This window comes from Vombatus ursinus, unplaced genomic scaffold (assembly GCF_900497805.2).
Source record: "Vombatus ursinus unplaced genomic scaffold, bare-nosed wombat genome assembly UNPS02014798.1, whole genome shotgun sequence".
Classification (NCBI taxonomy): domain Eukaryota; kingdom Metazoa; phylum Chordata; class Mammalia; order Diprotodontia; family Vombatidae; genus Vombatus; species Vombatus ursinus.
Genome location: NW_020954576.1, coordinates 66,719,864 through 66,740,080, shown reverse-complemented (window position 1 = coordinate 66,740,080; position 20,217 = coordinate 66,719,864).

Genomic DNA, 20,217 nt, shown 5'->3' with positions numbered 1-20,217 from the left:
GCTGCTGCTGCTGCTGCTGCTGCTGCTGCTGCTGCTGCTGCTGCTGCTGCCGCCGCCGCTGCTGCCGCCTCTGCTGCTCCCGTTGCTGCTGCAGCTGCCCAGAGTTGGGGAGCGGGAGGGAGAGTGGGAGGGGAAAGCCGGGCTGCTCGGTGCGGAGTGAGGCAGTCACCCCCCCCGCTGCAAAGAGGAGGAGGACAAGGAGGAGGAGGCGGGGGGGGCGGGGCGGGGAGTAGCAAGCTAAGAGAGATGACACCGCTCTGCACCGCACAGTGGAGAAGGGGGGGAAGGGAGAGAGGAATGGAGGGAGAGGGGACCAGGGGTCCGGGGAAGGAAGAGGGGAGCCAGCCCAAGCAGCCCCAGCCTCTCCTTGCTCCTCTCCAGGCTCCGACTGGCAGCAGGTTGACGAGTCTGCCCGGGCTCCTCTGTTCAAGTGCAAGGAGCCAGAAGGGATATGATTAGTGATGCGGTGGGGGTGGGCGGGGTGGAGCTCTTCGGCTCCCCCGTTGCTGCAGGTAATCTGCAGACAGTTCCCTCTGCAAGCCAAACCTGTGGGCTAGCGCCCCTTACTGGTGACTACATGTATGTGAATACATAACACGCGTGTGCACACACACCCGCATACCCGGGGAACTCATGGTACCTATATCGTCAGGCTACTGATCCGTACACTAATGCAGTATATGCTTAAAATCCTGGACGCAGTGGATTTTTTTCTTCTTTAAGACACTCCGCCTGTAAATTACTTAAGAAAGCACAAAAGAACTCTGATTTGGGCCCACTAATGGAATTTAAAACTTCTCTTAGAAGCTACTCCACCATCTGCACTAAGAACTCCCAAGGTCCAGTATATGTCTACCTCTCTTTTCAAATATAATCCATACCATGGGTATCCTTTGGATATACAGTGTTCTATATACTCCCTTTTTATGAAGATAATCTGTAATCCTCTTTGGGCAAAGCTAAAGCCTGCAGAGGACATCGTCATTATGAGTTTTGTAATTTTATTTTCCTCCTGAGAACTCAAACCGTTCCGCAATAGATACGTGTTCCATCTATATCCTTTACTTTCTAATACTACAACATTCACATATCTCCTCTATGTGACAAGAAGCGATTACCGTCTCCATATTACAATCAGTAAAATTGAGACAGTGAGCAAAGCTAAGAATTTAAATAAGAAAAAAAAAACCTGTTTCCTCCATTCATAGACCAGAGCCTTTCCCATTTAAAAATGCTATGTGGTAGCTATCCTCCTACTTTATTGTAAATATGTATGTGTGTGTGTGTGTGTGTGTGTGTGTGTGTGTGTATAACCTTGAAACTAGATTTCTATTAAGGCACATTGGGAAGAGCACTGGATTTGAAACCAGATGATCTGGGTTCATATTCTGTCTTTTCCACTTACTACCTGTGCAGGCTTGGGCAAGTAATTTAACCCCTCTAGTCTTCAGATAATGTACAGAGAAGGTTGGACTGTATTAGATCAAAGAAAATGTACACAAGTATTGATAGCAGTTCTTTTTGTTGGAAATTAAGAGGGTGCCCACCAATTGGGGAATAGCTAAACAAATTCTGGTACAAAATGGTACAAAATGCAATGGAGAGTGTTCTGAGATATGCTAAGAAGCAAGGTTTTAGAGAAACCTGAGAAGACTTATGTGAACTGATACAGAGTGAATAGCACCAGGGCAACAATTTACACAATAACAACATTGCAAAGAAAAACAACTTTGAAAGAACTTAATAACTGTGAACAACCATGATTCCAGACCACTGATGATGAAACATCAACAACTGACAGAAAGGTCACATGGACCCAAGATGCAAATACAGTCAAGGTAGGAATTTGTTTTGCTTGACTATGAATATTTGTTGATAGAGTTTTGTTTTATTTTGTTTTGTTTTTCTATTGACTGTGGAGGGAAGGGGAAAGAATAGGATAGCAAAAAGAAAAAAAAAGAAAGGATTATTGAAGCATCTATTTTTTACTGCACAGAATAAAGAAGATGGAAAAGATCACAGACAAAACAGCTTTGTAAGTTACATGTTGAAGGTATTATATTTAAGAGAAAAACAAATTATACATGATAGAGATTTCACGTACAGTCCTCTTTTGTTATGCTAGAAATGGAAATGGCCACTTTATTTTGTTTTTGTTAAGTTCAGCATTGTTTAAAAAAAAATATAAGGGTTCATCACATAAAGCCAGCCCCGCAACAACCAGACCCTGCTTCACTCTTTACTTCTGGCCATGCTACTCAGGCACAGTAATTGAATCAATATTACCATTGCTCCATATGGATTGGGTCATGATCCCTGGGACTCCCCAAACCAAAACTCCCTTCTCTCCTGACTATCCCTTATAGTATATGTGCACATTCCCATATTGCAATGTAAATGCCTTGAGGGCAAAGATTATCTCTTTTTTGTATTTGTATTCTCAGTGATTAATCCAGCACCTGGCACACAGTAAGTGCTTTTTTTTTAATACTTTTCATTCATTCTCCCATCTATCCCCTTCTCTCCACTCACATGGCTACCATGCTAGTTCATTTCTTTCCCTCTTGGACTGTTTTAATAGGTTTTTAATTGGTCTGTCTGTTTCCAGTCTCTCCCCTTCCTAACTTATTCTTCCTCCTGCTACCAAAATAATCTTCTTAAAGTACAGGTATGACCGTGCCAGGTCCCCTGTTCAAAAATCTCTATTAGCTCTATCTTAAAATGCAAATTTCTCAGCCTGGAATTTAAAATCCTCCAAAATCTGGCTCCAGTCTTATTTCATAGCATATCCCTCTGTGTACTCTACATTCCAGCCAAAATGAAACGCTGTTTTCCCAGCTCAACATTTCATCTCCCATCTCCATACCAAAGCACAGACCATCATCCACCAGGCCTGAAATGAAGTCCCTCTTCATCAACTCTTCTCGTCTTCCATCAGGGTTCAGTTCAAGTACTCACTTCTCCATGAAATCTGACTCCTCTCCTCCAATTTCTTTGCATTTACTTATGTGCTTAGTAGAATGCAAGATCCTTGAGAGTAAAGACTATCTCATTTTTGGTTTTGTATCCCTAGAATCTATGCTTTTCACATAGCAAGTGCTTAATAAACAATTGTTTAACTTAATTGATTCTCTCTGAGAATCATTTCTTCATCTGTAAAATAGGTATAACACTTGGAAGTATTGTACAGGGCTGTTTTGAGAAAGCGCTTTGTAAACCATGTAGCGCTATGGAAATGGGAGTTGTTATTGTTATGGACTTTGTTTTTGACATAAAACTGCAACAAGAAAGCCTGGAATTTGTTTTTTGTTGTTACTGTTGTTGAAGACTGATTTTTGGTATTTCTAATGGAAAATATATGCATGTATTAGTCTTCTTTTGTATCCCCAGTACCTAGCACAGTGGGTCATATATTATAAACATTTAAATGTGTGTCGACTGATTTACTAACTCTTTACCAGGAATTTTTTACACAGATGAAAACACAGGCTTGAACAAACAAAAATCCAACAATTTTTCAAATATTGAGTCTTTATCACAATGACTGGTGTCTCAAAGTTTATTAATCACTATGTTATTACAGTATGTTTGATGGTTTTTGGTCCTTGTTCGACTCATCAACTTTTATAGATCAACTTTTCTATTTTTTTAACTGGGACCAAATTGTTCTGATTACTGTTTTAGAGTATAGTTTGAGACCTGGTTCAGTTGGGTCCCTTCCCTTCTTACTTTTTCTCTTTATTTGATATTCTTGATCTTTTGTTCCTCTAAATCAATTTTCTTATTATTTTGACAAGTTGTATAAAGCAGCCTTTTAGTTGTTTGATTGGGTATGACACTGAATCTGCAAATTATTTGAGATCAAATTGTCATTTTTATTATATTAGCATGGCCCAACCATGAGTAATTAAAATCTCTCTCTTATTAAAGTTTTCCTTTATATATCTATATCTACACACATACATATATATGTATGTGTATATATACATACACATACATCTTCATTTAGATATCTTTCTGACTATATCTTGATAGATAGACTTCTAGATATTCCTTCAATGGATTCCTTTTTCTATCTCTTCTTGCTGGGTTATACATACATTGACGAAAGTCAATGATTTCATGGGCTTATCATATGTCCTACTACTTTTCAGCAGTTATAATTATTTCAATGAATTTTAATTGAATCTCTAGGGTTCTCTGAGAAAAATCATCATCTGTAGCAAGTGATAATTTGCTTTTCTCTTTGCTTATGCTAATTCCTTATTTTTTTCTTATCTTGTTGCAATAACTATATAAAATAATAATGACCACAATGGCCATCCTTGCTTTACTTCCTAATCTTACTGGAAAGATCTTTACTATTTATCCACTATAGATAATGTTAGTTCTTAGTTTTCAATATATGTTGTTTACTTTCTATACATTTTAACATTTTTAAATAGATGTGTATTATATTGTCAAAAGCTTTTCCTGCAGCTATTGACATAATCATATGCTTTTTCTATTTGTGTTACTAATATAGTCTATTGTGTTTATAGTTTTTGCAATATTAAACCTACTCCCTTTCCTGGTATAATTTCAATTTGTTCATAGTGTATAATATCTGAGAATTTTTAAAGGTAATATATCAGAAGCTAATAAAGTAAACTGAACAATTTTAATCTTGGAAATTAATGGCATAAACTTGCCCATAAAATGGAAGAAACTTACCAAATTGATTAGAAAATAGAACCCAACAATTTTCTGCATGTAAGAAACATACTTATAATATAAAGAGGAATAAGAACATTTATTGCTCACCTATTATGTTGTTGGCATTGTGTTAAGTGCTTTAATAAATGTTATCTTATTTGATACTTACAATGACACTGTGATCTAGGTACTAGTATTATACCCATCTTATAGGTGATGAAACTAAGGCAGACAAAGGTTAAATGATTTCCCCAGGGTCACACAGCTAGTAAGAGTCTAAGGCCATATTTGAACTCATCTTCCTGACTCCAGGCCCAACATTCCACTCACTGCACTACCCAGCTATCTAAGACAAATAGAGAGTTAAAGTAAGGGGCCTAGAATAGATATTATAATGCTTAGCTGAATACAAAAAAAAGCAGGAGTTACAAGAACAAATTTGTATAGTGCAACAATAAAAATAGATGTTATCAAAAGGATCAAACATGGAAACTACATTATATTTAAAAGCATCACATATTATGAAGCAATATCAATAGTAAACATATATGCACTGAATAGCATAACATCTAAGTACTTAAAAGAAAAGCTACTTGGAATTGAAAAATTCCTAAATTGTAAGAAAATAACTATAAGATATTTTTAGAATTAACAAATTTAATAGAAACAAAATTAAGAATAATAATAAATAATAATCTAAATAATAGAGATCTAAATAATAAATAAAAGATCTAAATCATGTTGGTGAAATTAAATGTGATAGACCTATGGCAATTATTGAGTGGTAATGTTAAAGAGAATTCTTTTTTTCAGGATTACATGGCACTATTACAAAAATTTGTCACACAATAGGAAGTAAAGTATTTATAAATAAATTCATGAAGGTAGAAATATGAAACACATCTTTTGTAGACTATGCTTCAGTGATTTGATCTGGCTGATGTTGGTACTCTCTCTAATGACTCAGATCACAAGATTGCAACCTATTCATACCTTCTAATCCTAAGTTACTCTTCATCATAACCATACTCAAATTCTATACTGGCAGAGGGGTTCCACCAAATGTTCTAAGAGTCTTTCTCTACATCTCTTACATATCATAACTTATATTATAATTACAAAAACATATATGGACAAAAGGTAAGGACCTCAAGAAGACTAAATCATGGTATTATAAAAAAAAGTGGATAAATGAATTAGAGAGGTGAACAAAAACTTAAGAATATGTCCAAATGAAAAAATTACATTCATACAAAACAGGAGTTCAGGGTTATTTCCTAAAAATAATTTTTAAATGTAAAATCAGTAGGTACCTTTGAAATCTTGATGTATCCATAATTTTACTAATATGGATCCTCCATATTGTAGAAAGACCCCTCAGTCAGTGTAGATCACAACTCTTCCATGACCTATCCTTTTTAATTCTTGTCCATTTTTTTGTAGATAAAAAACCACAACCCACATATGTTCTTCCTTTGGTCCTTTTAGAATTTTCGCCATTAAATATAACCATGTGCTATTCTTTTCCTGTTGCTCATATTCTCTTAGGAAAGGTAGCTAGAGGACAGGCTGAACCAACTTCCATCTGGCCCAAAGTGACTTCCTCCTGTGCCCAGAGACTTCCATTTCCTGATTCATCTGCCTGATCTCAGGAATGCTGCAAGAGACTGGCAGAATAACTTCCATCTGTGCCAGCACAAGGCAGCTTCCACCTCCTATTGCCATCCTGATCTCCTAACCTTCATGGAGAACCACTGCTGCAAAGAAGAACAACCTTTCCTTTGACCTCAGGTCTTCCACTCCTACTATCTATTGCAGGAAGAGGGAAGTTTGTGGGGAACAGAATTTCCATCTCCTGCTGTATAGATTCAAGTTCCATTTACTGCTGTGCCATTTTCTGCTGAATCTCTAGCATCCAGAGAGAAAAAGAGCAGTGAAATGATGCATCCTATCTGACCATCTGACCATGTGCCTTCCGTCTCATGCTCTACTTATCTCCAGGCTGATCTCCAGCCTCTTCTGGAAACAAAAATAGTACCTTGGTAATGAATATTCTCATGCCCAGTCATACCCTAAACATCCCAGGGATTCTGAACCCCTGTATATCATCCAAATCCCATTCGCTATCTCCCACAACCCTATTCCTTATTCCCATTTCCTTCTACCCTCTCACTGTAAAGTTCAAACCAAATGCTACTCACTCCTTCCATTGTGCCTTCTGGAATTCCTATTCCATAGGCAACAAAATTCCCTTCATCCTAAATCATTTCCTCTTCCACTCCTTCCATTTTCTGGCTATCACTGAAATGTCCCCCTATGACACAGCCTCCCTGACCACTCTTTCTAGTTCTGACTCCAGCCTCAGCCATTCCCCTTGGTTTGTTGGTCAAGATGGAAGAGTTCGAATATTCCTTGCTCCCCATTGCCACTTCCAGGTTCTCCTCCTACCTCTGTGGCTCAGTAACTTCTCTGCCATTGAGGTTCACACAATTCATATCTACCACCCAATTAAAATCTTCATAGCTGTTGTCTATAGACCTCCAGGTCACTGCTCTTTCTTCCTCAATAAGTTCAGTACATGGCTCACAGTTTTCTCTCCTCCTCAATTCCTGCCCTCATATGGGAGTATTTTAATATACATATTGACTCTCCCTCAAACATTTTAACAACTGAGTTCCTCTGTCTACTCACTTACCATGACCTACTCCTTCCCCTCACCTCAGTCACCTTTGATCTTGCCATCACCCACAAATGTATCATCTCCATGTTAAAAATTTCTGAAAGCCCCTTATCCTGACATAACCTATTGGCTTTCCACCTCTTCTGCCTTCCCTTATCAAATTCTCTGCATCCATACTATGACTTCCAGTCCCTTGATCCCTCAGTTCTCTCCCAGGCCATCTCCCTGCATTTGCCACTCTTTCTTCTTATTCATATCCTGACCCCTTGGTGAACCAATTCAACTCTACACTGTCCTCTTCTCTTGAGTCCTTAGCCACCTTATTATTTCACCTATTGCACCCTACCAAACCTCAGCCTTGGATCACTCCAATCATCTACAGTTTTTGCTCCTACATATGTCCTGCTGAAGAAATGTGAAGGAAATCACAACCATTCTGACTAGGTCCACTGCAAATATATGTTACACAACTTCAATTGGGTCCTCTTTGCTGCTAGGCAATCCTATCATACCTTCTGTATCAATTCACTATCCCACTCTCCACAGTGGCTTTTCCAAAACTTTTCAACCCTTCTTAAACCTCTCATGGCTCTCTTCCCCCCCCCCCACCTCAGCTGAGAACCCTATTTCATGCTTTACAGAAAAAAAAAATTGAGGCTATTATTCATGTGTTCTCATTTCTTTCCTCTTCCTCATCTTGTATCACTTTATGTGCTTTCTGACACTATCTCTTCCTTCACTCTTGTCTCACATGAAGAAGTGGCCTTTCTCCTTGACAAGGCTAATCTCTCTACCTGGACAAGAGATCCCATTCCATTCCTTTTCTTTCAACAGATTGTCCTCCGTCATCCCCACTTTATCTCTTATCTTCAGTCTCTCCCTGTTTACTGGCTCATTTCCTACTGCCAACAAACACACTCATTTCTACTCTATCTTCCAAAAACCCTCACTTGATCCTTTTGTCCCCACTATCATCCTATACTTCTTCTGCCCTTTGTTCCTCAGCTTGAAAAGGCTATCTATAATAGGTGCATCTACTTCTCTCCTCTTATTCTCTTCTTAACTCCTTAAAATCAGGCTATCAACTTCATCATTCCACTGAAACTTCTCTCTCCAAAGTTATCAGTCATCTCTAAATCAAGAAATACAATGGCCTTTTCTTTATCCTCATTCTTCTTGACCTCTCTGCACCTTTTGACCCTGTTGATTACCCTGTTCTCTCTAGGTTTTCAGGACACCCCTCACACTCATCCTTCTCAGTCTCCTTTGCTTGATCTTCATCCAGATTGCACTCTCTAACCATAGGTATCCTATAGGGTTCTGTCTTGGACACTCATTTCTTCTCCCTCTACAATACTTCATTTGGTGATCTCATCAGTTTCCATGTATTTACTTACCAATTCTGTGCTGACAATTCTCATATCTATCTATCTTGCCTCAGCCTCTATGCTGACCTCTAACCTTGCATCTCCAACTACCTTTCAGATATCTTAAACTGGATGTTCAGGAGGCATCTGACACTGAACATGTCCAAAATAGAACTCATTATCTTTCCTCCTAAACCCTCCCTTCCTCTTCCTCCATCCCTTCCTAACTTTTCTATTACTGTAGAGGGCAACACCATCCTCCCATTCCCTCGAGCTTAAAACCTAGGTGTCAACCTTGATTCCTCCCCAACTCCCCTCCCCCCATATTCAATCTGTTGCCAAGGCTGGCCTGTTGATTATACCTTAACAACATCTCTCTCATATACTCTCTCCTCTGACACTGCCATCATTCTGGACAAGTCCTCATCACCTCATACTTGGACTATTGCAATAGTCTACTGGTGAGTCTACCTGCCTCAAGTCTCTCTCCACTCCAATCCATCCTCTCTTCAGCCACCAAAGTGATTTTTCTAAAGCACAGATCCAACCATGCCCTCCCCCCATCCATATACACACTCAATAAACTCTGATGGCTTCCTGTTGCCTCCAGGATCAAATACAAAATCCTCTGGCATTCAAAGAGTGTCATAACCTAGCCCCCTACCTACCTTCTTATACTTTACTCTCCATCATATACTCTTTGATCCAATGACACTGGCCTCCTGACTGTTTCGTGAATGAGACACTATCTCTTGGTTCTGTGCATTTTCTTTGACTGACCCTAATGCCTGGAATGCTCTTTCCTCATCACTGCCTACTAGTTTTTTTCCCTTGCTTCTTTTAAGTTCCAACTAATCCCATTTTCTACAAGAAGCTTTTCCTGACTCTTCTTCATGCTAGTGCTTTCCGTCTTTAATTTCCTATTTATCTTATATATAGCTTGTTTGTATATGTTTGTTTGCTTATTCTCTTTCCCATTAGATTGTGAGCTCCTTGAGGGCAGAGACTGTTTTTTGCCTCTTTTTGTATCCCCAGAGCTTAGCACAATCTTTAGCACATAATAAGTGCTAAATAAATGTTTATTGATTGGTCAATTTTTACCATTCAAAATCTTCATTAGCAACTAGATTATAAATTCCTCTCAACTCCTATATAGCAGTATAGATGTAAAAATACTGTCAGTTTTTACTACACCATGGGCACTCTTATCATATTCTGGAGTGCATATAATCATATGTATACACACACACACACACACACACATATTTCTTTCCAATAAGTATTTCAGATAAAAGTGAAGGAAAGGTATGTTATGTTTTTAAAAAATAACAATAGCTCACATGTATTTAGTACTTTATATTTGTAAAGCAATTTACAATCCTAATCTCAAGGGGGCCAGGCAATCCATTTAGTGGCTCAGCCCTTATGTTTAGCAGGAAAAGAACTATCACTATCCAGTTATGAGACAGGAGTATTTGAATAGACCTATGGTGGCTAATATCCCTGACTAAAGGAGTTTTCATGCTAATTGAGGAAGGTAACTCATAAAGGGGAGCTGGAAGGTGGGGGAGGGAGTTGGCATGACTAGAGATGTCAAGGGAGTACTGTAGAAGGCTAGAACTGAGCAAGACAAGACCAAAGCTGTTGTCTCAAGGGTCAGAGAGGTTCCAGGGCTAGAATCCAATTTTATTGTAGGGAAAGAGTAGAAGTGATAAGCAGAGTAGAGAAAGCATGGAGACGTTCAGAGGTTCTTACCCTGAATATCTACACTAAGCATGTGTATTTGATTCTAACCTGTCTATCTACCCAGTGCTACAAAAGAAACAGATATTGCTAAACATTAGGACTTCGTTTGATTTGGTTTAGTTTTAAAGGAGGAAGTTCAAGTTTGAATAAGGCCCTGGAGATTATGAGTGTTAATTCTTCAAGTACAGCCAGTGGTATCACAGCTCTCAGAGCGGATCCTGTATTATATCATACTTGATTTGTGGGATGCTGGTGGTATAGAATGACAGAATGTGGAATGCTGAGAAGAAACCAGAGTGAGGAGTCAAACCTAACGTAAAGGAATGGGGGGAAGAGGAGGCAACACACATCTTTAAGTTGTGACATTTAAAAATATTCAGGAGACATAATTTCTGGGTAATTAATAATTTTATTAATAATGTCAGCATGTTTATTAATAAAAGAATGGTCTCTTAGATCAAAGACAATCATGGTGGCAGGCTCATAGCTTATGGGCCCATTGGAAGAGAGGTATTCCTGAGGGTGGCAATCAACTCTAATCGGTTAACAATTAATGATAGAATGAATATTACAATGAGATGCTGGACCTGAACTTTGATTATGTTATTTATTTCTAAGTTACTGCTAATCTTGGGCAATCTATTCAAAGAATTTATCTCCACCCAAACCTGAGTGGAGCACAGTGGCTTCCCCACTTGGGTGGGGTCTGGATAGAAGAGAAGGTTAAGCTCAACTTTCAGAGACAGACGTCTTGATATGAGGATAAAAAAGGGGGGGTATCTGAATCTCCCCAAATCATTAGTTATTAATAACCATTTCTCTTAAAGTGCCTACTATGTGCTTTAGGTATCTACTACTATGTGCCAGGTATTTTGCTAAGCACTTTTTACAATTATTATCTCATTTGATCTTCACAATAACTCTGGGAGGTAGGTGCTATTATTATCAACTGAGGCAAACAGAGGCAAAGTGACTTGCCCAGGGTCACACAGCTACTAAGTATACGAAGCTAGATTTGAACTTAGTTTTTTCCTGACTCCAAGTCCAGTGCTCTATGTATCCTAATATCAGCTGCCTCTACAAAATAGGAAGAAACTTCTTCCTATAATTTTGTTTTCAAATACTGAGAATCTTTTTATCTTTTCCTAGGTGCTATGAGACCAGGGATGCAGTTTGAGCTGGGAACAACAGGGTGGAAGGATGTTTATGAGATCCCTTTCCAATACTCTATTAAGGATAATGTCCCAGAGTTTCAGGGATCATTTGGTATATGAATCCCAGCCACATACCCTCCGGGTTGCGGTTGCCAGATTCCCTAGGAAATTCTGTGAGTGACTAAGATTATCCTCACTTTTGTGACACTGGAAAACAGGAGGTTTATGTAAAACCAGTGAATTTCCTGCCTCCTGGGAGGTGGAAGGCGAGAACTGAGATTTCTTGTGCCTGCTATTGCTGATACTACCATCATTTCTCAAATTAAACTGTTTTTATTTATTACTATAGTATCTGCTTGCCCTGTGACTTACACATGACCAGATCACCTAACATGGAAGCATCATGCTATCCTGGGTTCCCCCTACTAATGTGGGTGGCAATGTTATTTAGTTGTTTTTCAGTCATGTCTGACTCTTTGTGACTCCATTTGGGGTTTTCTTGGTAGAGATACTGCAGTGGTTTGCCATTTCTTTCTCCAGCTCATTTTATAGATAAGGAAACTGAGGCACAGAGGGTTAAGTGCCTTGCCCAAGGTCCCACAGCTAGTAAGTGTCTGAGTCCAAATTTGAATTCAGGTCTTCCTGATTCCAGGCCCAGCATTCTATCCACTGTGCCACCTAGTTGCCCCATGGGTGGTAATAGCCTCCTTTGCCTTCACAGATGGATCAGCCTGGGTCTTTAAAACTAGCCAGACTGAAACAGTCACTCGCTTAGGTGAATGTCACAGTCCACTCACAGTATGGATGGACACCATGAACTGAACCAGAAGAGGGGATACCTTCCTCCCCCTTCACCATCTTTTACTTGAGATTCAAGAAATGGGCAGGGAGGGGGTGGCATTTGCTTCTGTCTGTGCCATTTATCCTTATCAGTTTTAGGTACTGGCAATAATTCCCACCAAACTGAGAGTTAGAACCATAGTGACCTTGGAGCCAAGATTACAGGCAGGATGGTTGTAGTAACTGTTATACTGCCCTAAGAGGTGGCAGTGTTGTTTATGTTTGTTTGTTTTTTAATGCCTGGATCTAAAGGATGGAAGGAATTTTCAGTGGGTATGTACAATCATTTTTCAGTTATGTCCGATTCTTCATGACCACACTTGGGGTTTTCTTGGCAGAGATACTGGAGTGGTTTGCCATTTCCTTCTCCAGCTCATTTTATATATGAGAAAACTGAGGCAAGCAAGGTTAAGTGACTTACCCAAGATCACAGAGCTAGTAAGTGTCTGAGACTGGATTTGAACTCAGGAAGATGAGTCTTCCTGACTCCAGATCTAGATGCTTAATCCATTGCACCACCTAGTTGCCCTTCAGTGGGTAGGGACAGAGCTAATGAATGTATCTTGAATCCAAGAGGAACAGTAAAGGGGAGACTGAGCATAAACCTCAAAAAAGTGTTACCAAAAATTAGTTTTTACCATTTCACAGTTTCCACTTGCAAACAGGTGTAGTAAACTCAGTTTTTTTCTATGGTTATAAAGGTGATAAAATAAGAAATGATCTCAACCTTAAATAACATTTAGTGTGAGGCAAAGAATACATTTTTAAAACAACTTGAATTTTAAAAGTTCACATTTTTGGCTTCACTAAAAGTTTAGTTTTAGCTTCACTTTAGAAACATTTCTGAGATGGTTCTGAAATATGGGTGTATTAGAAAAAGTGCTGGCCTTCAACTTAGGAGACCTGAATGTAAATATTGGTTTTTGTAACTTATCAGCAACAATCCTAGGCAATTCACTTAACTTCTCTGGATCTCAGTTTTCCTCATTGGTGAAATAAGAGTAATAATGATTGTATCATCTATTTCATAAGTTTATTATAAGGAAAGCATTTTTAAATCTTAAAAACATGTTTGCAAATAGAATCAGACTTTTTTTTAAGAGATGGAAGGTACCTTCCAAGTTATATAACCTGACTCCCTTGTTTCCTTGGGAACCCAGCTACAGAACTGGACCTAGAATATAAGTTCTCTGATTCCCACATCAGTATACTTTCTGTACAACAAATTAAGTTGAAAAGAATCTACAAATCCACTTTTCCACAAACACAAAGGTCCAATTCCCAGGACTTTTGCTAGATAAAACTATTTCATTAATGCAGGATTTTCATAAATGGTAATTTTATAAAATGTTATCTTTATTCCTAATAAATTACATATATAATATCACCTTCCTCCACTGAAACCTGAAATCTTAATATTACTTTGTTAGAATTTTCACATTATAAAAATATAATGTGCTTTCATTTCAGGTTATTAATAATAATAACACAAAATAGGTTAGAGACTGCCATTTTTGATCCATTCCAAAGATGGGAGGTTTGGGGTTTTTTTCTTAGTCAATTTTAAATTCTGAGGGTATAAAAGAAAAATTTCCTACTATTAAAAAATTGCTATTTGCTTTTTCTGTAGTCATCTAGCTCAGAAACAGCTGAAATGGCAAATTGTTCATTTGGCAGAATTGTAGATGTCCTTGAGGAAGGGAAAAAAATCAAGCCAGATTTGAAGACTTTTCATTTAGAATTGCAAATTACTAAACATCCAAATGTATATAAACAATAGAAAATTAAGCTTTTCTTCATGGTATGTGCTCTAGTCACTTAAGAAAATGTCAGGTAAAATATTTGGGGAAGTCATTTTCACAAAACTTCTCTCAATTAATACCCTATAAATCAAGAAAGTCATGGCTTCCAGTAAATCTACTGCAAGTAGGACCAGCTTGCTGTAAAATTAGGTCTGGAAAGATCTCAAGAATCTTGCATCTAGCAGCCCATCCCTTGCTCTTCCAGGAAGATGTATTGCTCTCCAGTTGTATAATCTTCAGAAAAAGGCAATTTTATAGACCTTTATAGGATCACTGGATATAGATGTGGGGCTGGCAAGGTCCTCACAGATCATCCAATCCAACTCTATCATTTTTGCAAATGAGGAAACTAAGGCTCAGAGATAAATTAACTTATTCAAGGTCACATAGGTACCAGGTAGCAAAGCTGGGATTTTTCCTCATTCCAATATTTAGCAGTCTACCTTTAACTGAAATGAATATGTAATTATTTTATAATATTTCAATTCTGGTACATAAGCAGTCTGATCTGAGTAGCAGATCAAAGATCCCACTCTGTTGATAATGGTACCCCATAGTTTCAGAGATCATTTAATTTAGGAATCCCTCCCTACACACCAGTTGCCAACTTCCCCAGGAAATTCTGTGAGTGAGGGACTAAAATTATCCTCACTTCTGTGGTGCTGGAAGACAGGAGGTTTAGGTCATGAACTTCCTTCACCCTAGAGGGGGTGAGAATTGAGATTTATTGTGCCTGTTATTGCTGATATTACCATCATTTCGCTAATTAAATTGTTTTGCTTTTAGTGCTGTAAGAGGTTGAGGTGATTTTTCAAAATGACTGAATCTTAGAGGAAGGAGGGAATTCTCAGAGGGTGGGGGTAGAGCTGTCGCCATGTTACCACTGGATCATCCCTCACACATACTAAGAAAATTCTATCCAATAGAGAATCTCAGCTGCAGGTCTGTCACCCCCCACCTCTTCCCCATATTCCCTTTTTCATAATTATAGTAATCCTTTCTATGTTGCAACTTTCCCCATCACTGTTTAGCTATATTGCGGGTTGGCATAAGAAATTAAATGGGAACTTTTTGGAAACTAGGAGGGAATATCTCAGAGTTATGCTGGTAAATGTTTAACAATCACCTCACACACACACATACACACACACACACACACACACATACACAAATATAATGATAAGTGCCACATGACACATGTTTAAGTTTAATCTGCATTATTAACATTTTCTCCATCACTTTCTTAAGTCTAGACAATTAACAAAACAATAACTCAAGCCCTAATTTATAGTATTTGTTGATTTCCAAAGTTGCAAAAGCTTACATTGAAAATTTAACAATTACTTCTTGAGGACTCCAGCAGACTCACCAGGAAGGGCAAATCTGGATCATGGTCTAAGAACTGGGCCTTTATTAATCAATCTCTCTTGCCGTCAATTACATAGACAATTTATACAAAGCATTTTGCAAATCTTAAAGTGCTATACTCATGTCAGGTATTATCATCCCAGCTCTATTAACTTTTCTTAGCACATGTCATACTGCTATGAAATCCAATAATGTATTAGAACATTTTTAGTCAGTAAAGTTACAGAAGACTATGGTGTTTGATGTGATTAATTTGTCTCAAGAAGCTTACTGAAGAAAAAAAAATCTAGCTTCATATCACTGCAGAATAATTATGGAGGTATAAAATCCTAGGGAAATTTTACATTGACTTTTGCAATACATTCTTCTTTCTGGTTTTCTTTTAAATTCCTCTCATTATCAAATTGAAACTCCTAAAGGTGATACTAGTCTGACATTTTCTAATAGTTTTCTACTCAGAACTTTACAATCATAACCTGTAATTATCCTACTTGGTAATATAATGTATTAAATTATACAGATGAAAATATGCCAGATAATACACAGAGTACATGAGCTCTCCTACTAGGAGTGAGAGATCTTCATTTAATAAAGAGAAAAAGTCCCTGATTTCACCCAAAGAAAAATTCTCCAGTCTATGGTGTGGTAAGCTACATAGGGACATGATCATAGCACTGACTCCTCTATACATTGACGTCTTTCCAGAGTCTTTCTCTCCCTACAGGGACCTCTCTCTGAAAAAAACTTTGAACCATGTGTGTCTTCTCTTGAAGCTAGACATAAATTCAAGGAAATCAAATCTCTCCTCTCCTAAGTTCTCAACAGTTCTGCCCCTCTCATAGGCATGGAGTATCAAGTAATCATTCTCCACCAATAAATAGTTGTTATTCTGTCATTTTCAGTCATGTCCAACTCTTTGTGACCCCATTTGAGATTTTCTTGGCAAAGATAATGGAGTGGTTTTGCCATTTCCTTCTCTAGTTCATTTTACAGATGAGGAAGCAGTGACTTGCCCAAGGTCACACAGCTAGTAAGTGTCTGAGGCCAGATTTGAACTGAGAAAGATCGATCTTTCTAACTCCAGGCCCAGTGCTCTATCTACTGCTTCTAAAGAGGTGAGTCTTATGCAAATGACCTTGAACCCCAGGGTACACAAACATACTACAAATTCTGTGCTCACCCACACTTAGTAGGGAACATAAAACTAGGACATGAAATGAACAGCGCCTGGCCTAGAATCAAGTATCATCCTGGTTACTTGGCACAGCTCCTTTCAGGAAACTTAGAACCTTGGAGATGGGGAGGAGGCGGGGACTCAGAGATCATCTACTCCAACCTGCAACTAAAAAGGAATCCCCAATCTATCTCTATAGTACAATATCATCAATCAGGTGTCCTCCAATCTCCACTGGAAAAGGCTCAGTAATGGAAAACTGGCTACCTCTGGAGGTGGCTCATTCCAATTCAAGCAGCAATAATAGATGTATTTCCTTACTTGGAGCTAAAATTTGCCTCTCTACAGTTTCTATCTCTTGTTCTTCATTCTTCCTTTCTGGAACAAGCTAAGCAAGTCTAGTGCCTCTTCCATATAAGAGCCCTTCAAATACTTGAAAATAGCTACCATGTCACTCCTAAGTCATCTCTTTCCCAAGCTTAATATCCACATTCTCTTCAACCGACCCTTGTATGCTACAATCTCGTCTTTTTTACCTTCCTGGTCACCCTCCAAACTGAATATTATACTTCAGAGGTGTTCTAATTAGGGCAAAGCATAAAGGAATGATACTTTTCTTTATTCTAGACACTTCTTTTTTCATACAATATTTTATTCCCCCCCAATTACATGTAAAAACAATTTTTGACATTCTTTTTTTTTTAATTTTGAGTTCCAAATTGTCTCTCTCTCTCCCTCCTTCCTTTCTGTTAGACAATAAGCAATCTGATATAGGTTATATGTGTGCAATCATGTAAAACATATTTTCTAGACCCTTCTATTAATGCAAACTGAATTAGGTTTTGGGCTGTTACATCACACTAATGTTTGGGATCCTTTTCATACAAAATGTTGTCTAGCCATCTCTCCTCAGTCCTGTTCTTCTGCCAGTTTAGAACTTTGGATTCTAGATTTTTATTTTGAACTTAAGTATAGTAATTTACATTTATCTTTTATAAATTTCATTTTTTATTAGATTTAGTTTAACATTGCAACAAGCTGAGATCCTTTTGTCTCCTACCATTCAGCTTATTAGCTCTCCCTCCTGACTCTGTGTCATACACAAATTTGATAAATTCAGGTGGGGATGCCCTCACCTAAGTCACTAAGAGAAATTTTGAACAGAACAAAGTCAAGGAATGGTCCCTGAGGCACTTCATAATGGGCCTCCCTCTAGGCTGGTGTTGATTACTATTTTAGTCTGGTCATTGGACCAGATCTGATTCTACCTATTGGTACCATTATGTGGCCTGATCTTTTCAATCAAGATATCATTAGATTTTGGGTTGGTTATGATTATACATATTAGATGAAATGATCTGTCACCACCAGAATGTTATTTATATTTTGTCATTTTCTTTCATTTGTCGACTGCTTTTCCAAAAATCAGGTAATATACGACTACAATATTTGCCTTCTCTACCAACCAATAACCCTTTGAAAACAGAAAATAAAGTTAGTCTAGCATTACTTGTTCTTGTTGAGCCTATACTTGTCCCAGTGTCGACACTTCCCTTTTTAAGTGTTCACAATCATCCCAAGGGGTGCCCTTTCCTCCTTTTCTTAGCCTTCACTCTTTTCTCCTGTCCCAAGGTTTCTCAGGACTCATCTCGGTCATTGGGGTAGACCTGGTGGTTCTTTTCTTGCCTTCACTTTACTCTCTCCCTGAGCCCCAGAGATCCAGAAACAATCTGGGCTCTTTGACTGTTTATTCTGCTTGGATAAGATGGGAGTCACAGATTCTCATCCTTCTAGTGAAGTAGAGGACCACCAGGACCTACTATCTGCCTTGCCTTTATCTACTCCAGACCCCAGGACTGCCATTTGCCCAGTTGCTGCTCCCTTAGGACTTGTAAACCTTCCCATCTATCCTACAGTTGAACTCTTCTTTTATATGTCTTTTTTTCTCCAATCAGAATTTGAGCTTCCTGAGAGAAGGGACCATCTCCTTTTTCATATTGTATTCTCAGTGTTTGGTATAGTGCCTGGTAAATAGAGTATTTGATAAATACTTTTTCATTCATTCATTCTTTTACTCATAATGGTTTCTAGAATTTTGCCAGAAATTGAAGTTAAGTTCACTGGTCAATATACTTTCTTTCCTTTTTTGGAAACCATGATGTTTTTCTATCTCCAGGCATGTGGTACTTCTGCCATTCTTTATGATTTTTCAGTAATCACCAATAGTGACTCTGAGACTAAATTCATTAGTTCTTTCTTTACTTTGGATTGTAGTTTATCAGAACCTAGGGATCTGAATGACTGGGCTAAGTGCTTGCTTGTTTTCTGCTCACTAGCTCTTCCATGATTTTCTTTGCCTTTGACATTTTGGCATTCATCTGTTCCCCTCCCCCATCTTCATGTTTTCCCCAGTGCTTCTTAAACTGTGGGTTATGACCCCTATATGGGGTCACAAAAATTTGGCAAAAATAAAAGATTTCTGAATAAGCGATGACCAAAAATTAATTAAAAATCAAATGCGTAATGAATCCGAGGTGTTTCTGCCAGTGTTTGCCTGTGTTTCATTGTGTAACTTCACTGCAGCCTTGGTTCTGAACACATAGCACATGCAGCACCAACATATGTTGCTGAAACGTGAAAAGGGGTCATGAATGGAAAAAGTTTAAGAAACCCTGCCCTAGATAAGTCTCAGCTCATGTTTCTGTACCTATAGTACCTGCCTGATTCTCCCTGCCTTCACCTGTTTTCTCAACTCCAGACAATTTTACACCTGGTACTCACTTGCTTCCTGCTATACTAAGCCTTTAGACCTCCTGGCCTTCACCTGTTGCCTGCAGGAATCTGTGCTATCTCCTATAGCCTTCCTGTTTAATCCTAGTCCTTGTTTCTTTTATTCTGTAATAGACCATTACTATCATGTTTTAACTGCAGCTTTTCTTCCCTGTCCAAGACAAAGGTAGTATTGGTCTTGACTATGTTTTCAAATGTCTTCCAAAACTTCATGGACACTGGTTTTATAAGGACTAGTATAGTATTCCTACACATAATCATGGGCAGCTAGGTAGCACAGTGGAGAGAGCACCATGCCTAAAGTCAGGAAGACTCCTGTTTCTGAGTTCCAATCTGGTCTCAGATACTTGCTAGCTATGTGGCCCTGGGCAAGTCACTTAACCCTGTTTGCTTCCCCATCCGTAAAATGAGCTGGAGAAGGAAATGTTAACCACTCCAGTATCTTTGCCAAGACAACCCCAAATGGGTCACAAGGAGTTGGACGTAACTGAAAAGACTAAACAACACACATAATCACAGGATCATAGCTGGAAAGAACTTTTAGGGATTCTTTAGTCCAACTTCTCATTTTATGCATGAGGACCCTAAGGCTGAGAGTGGT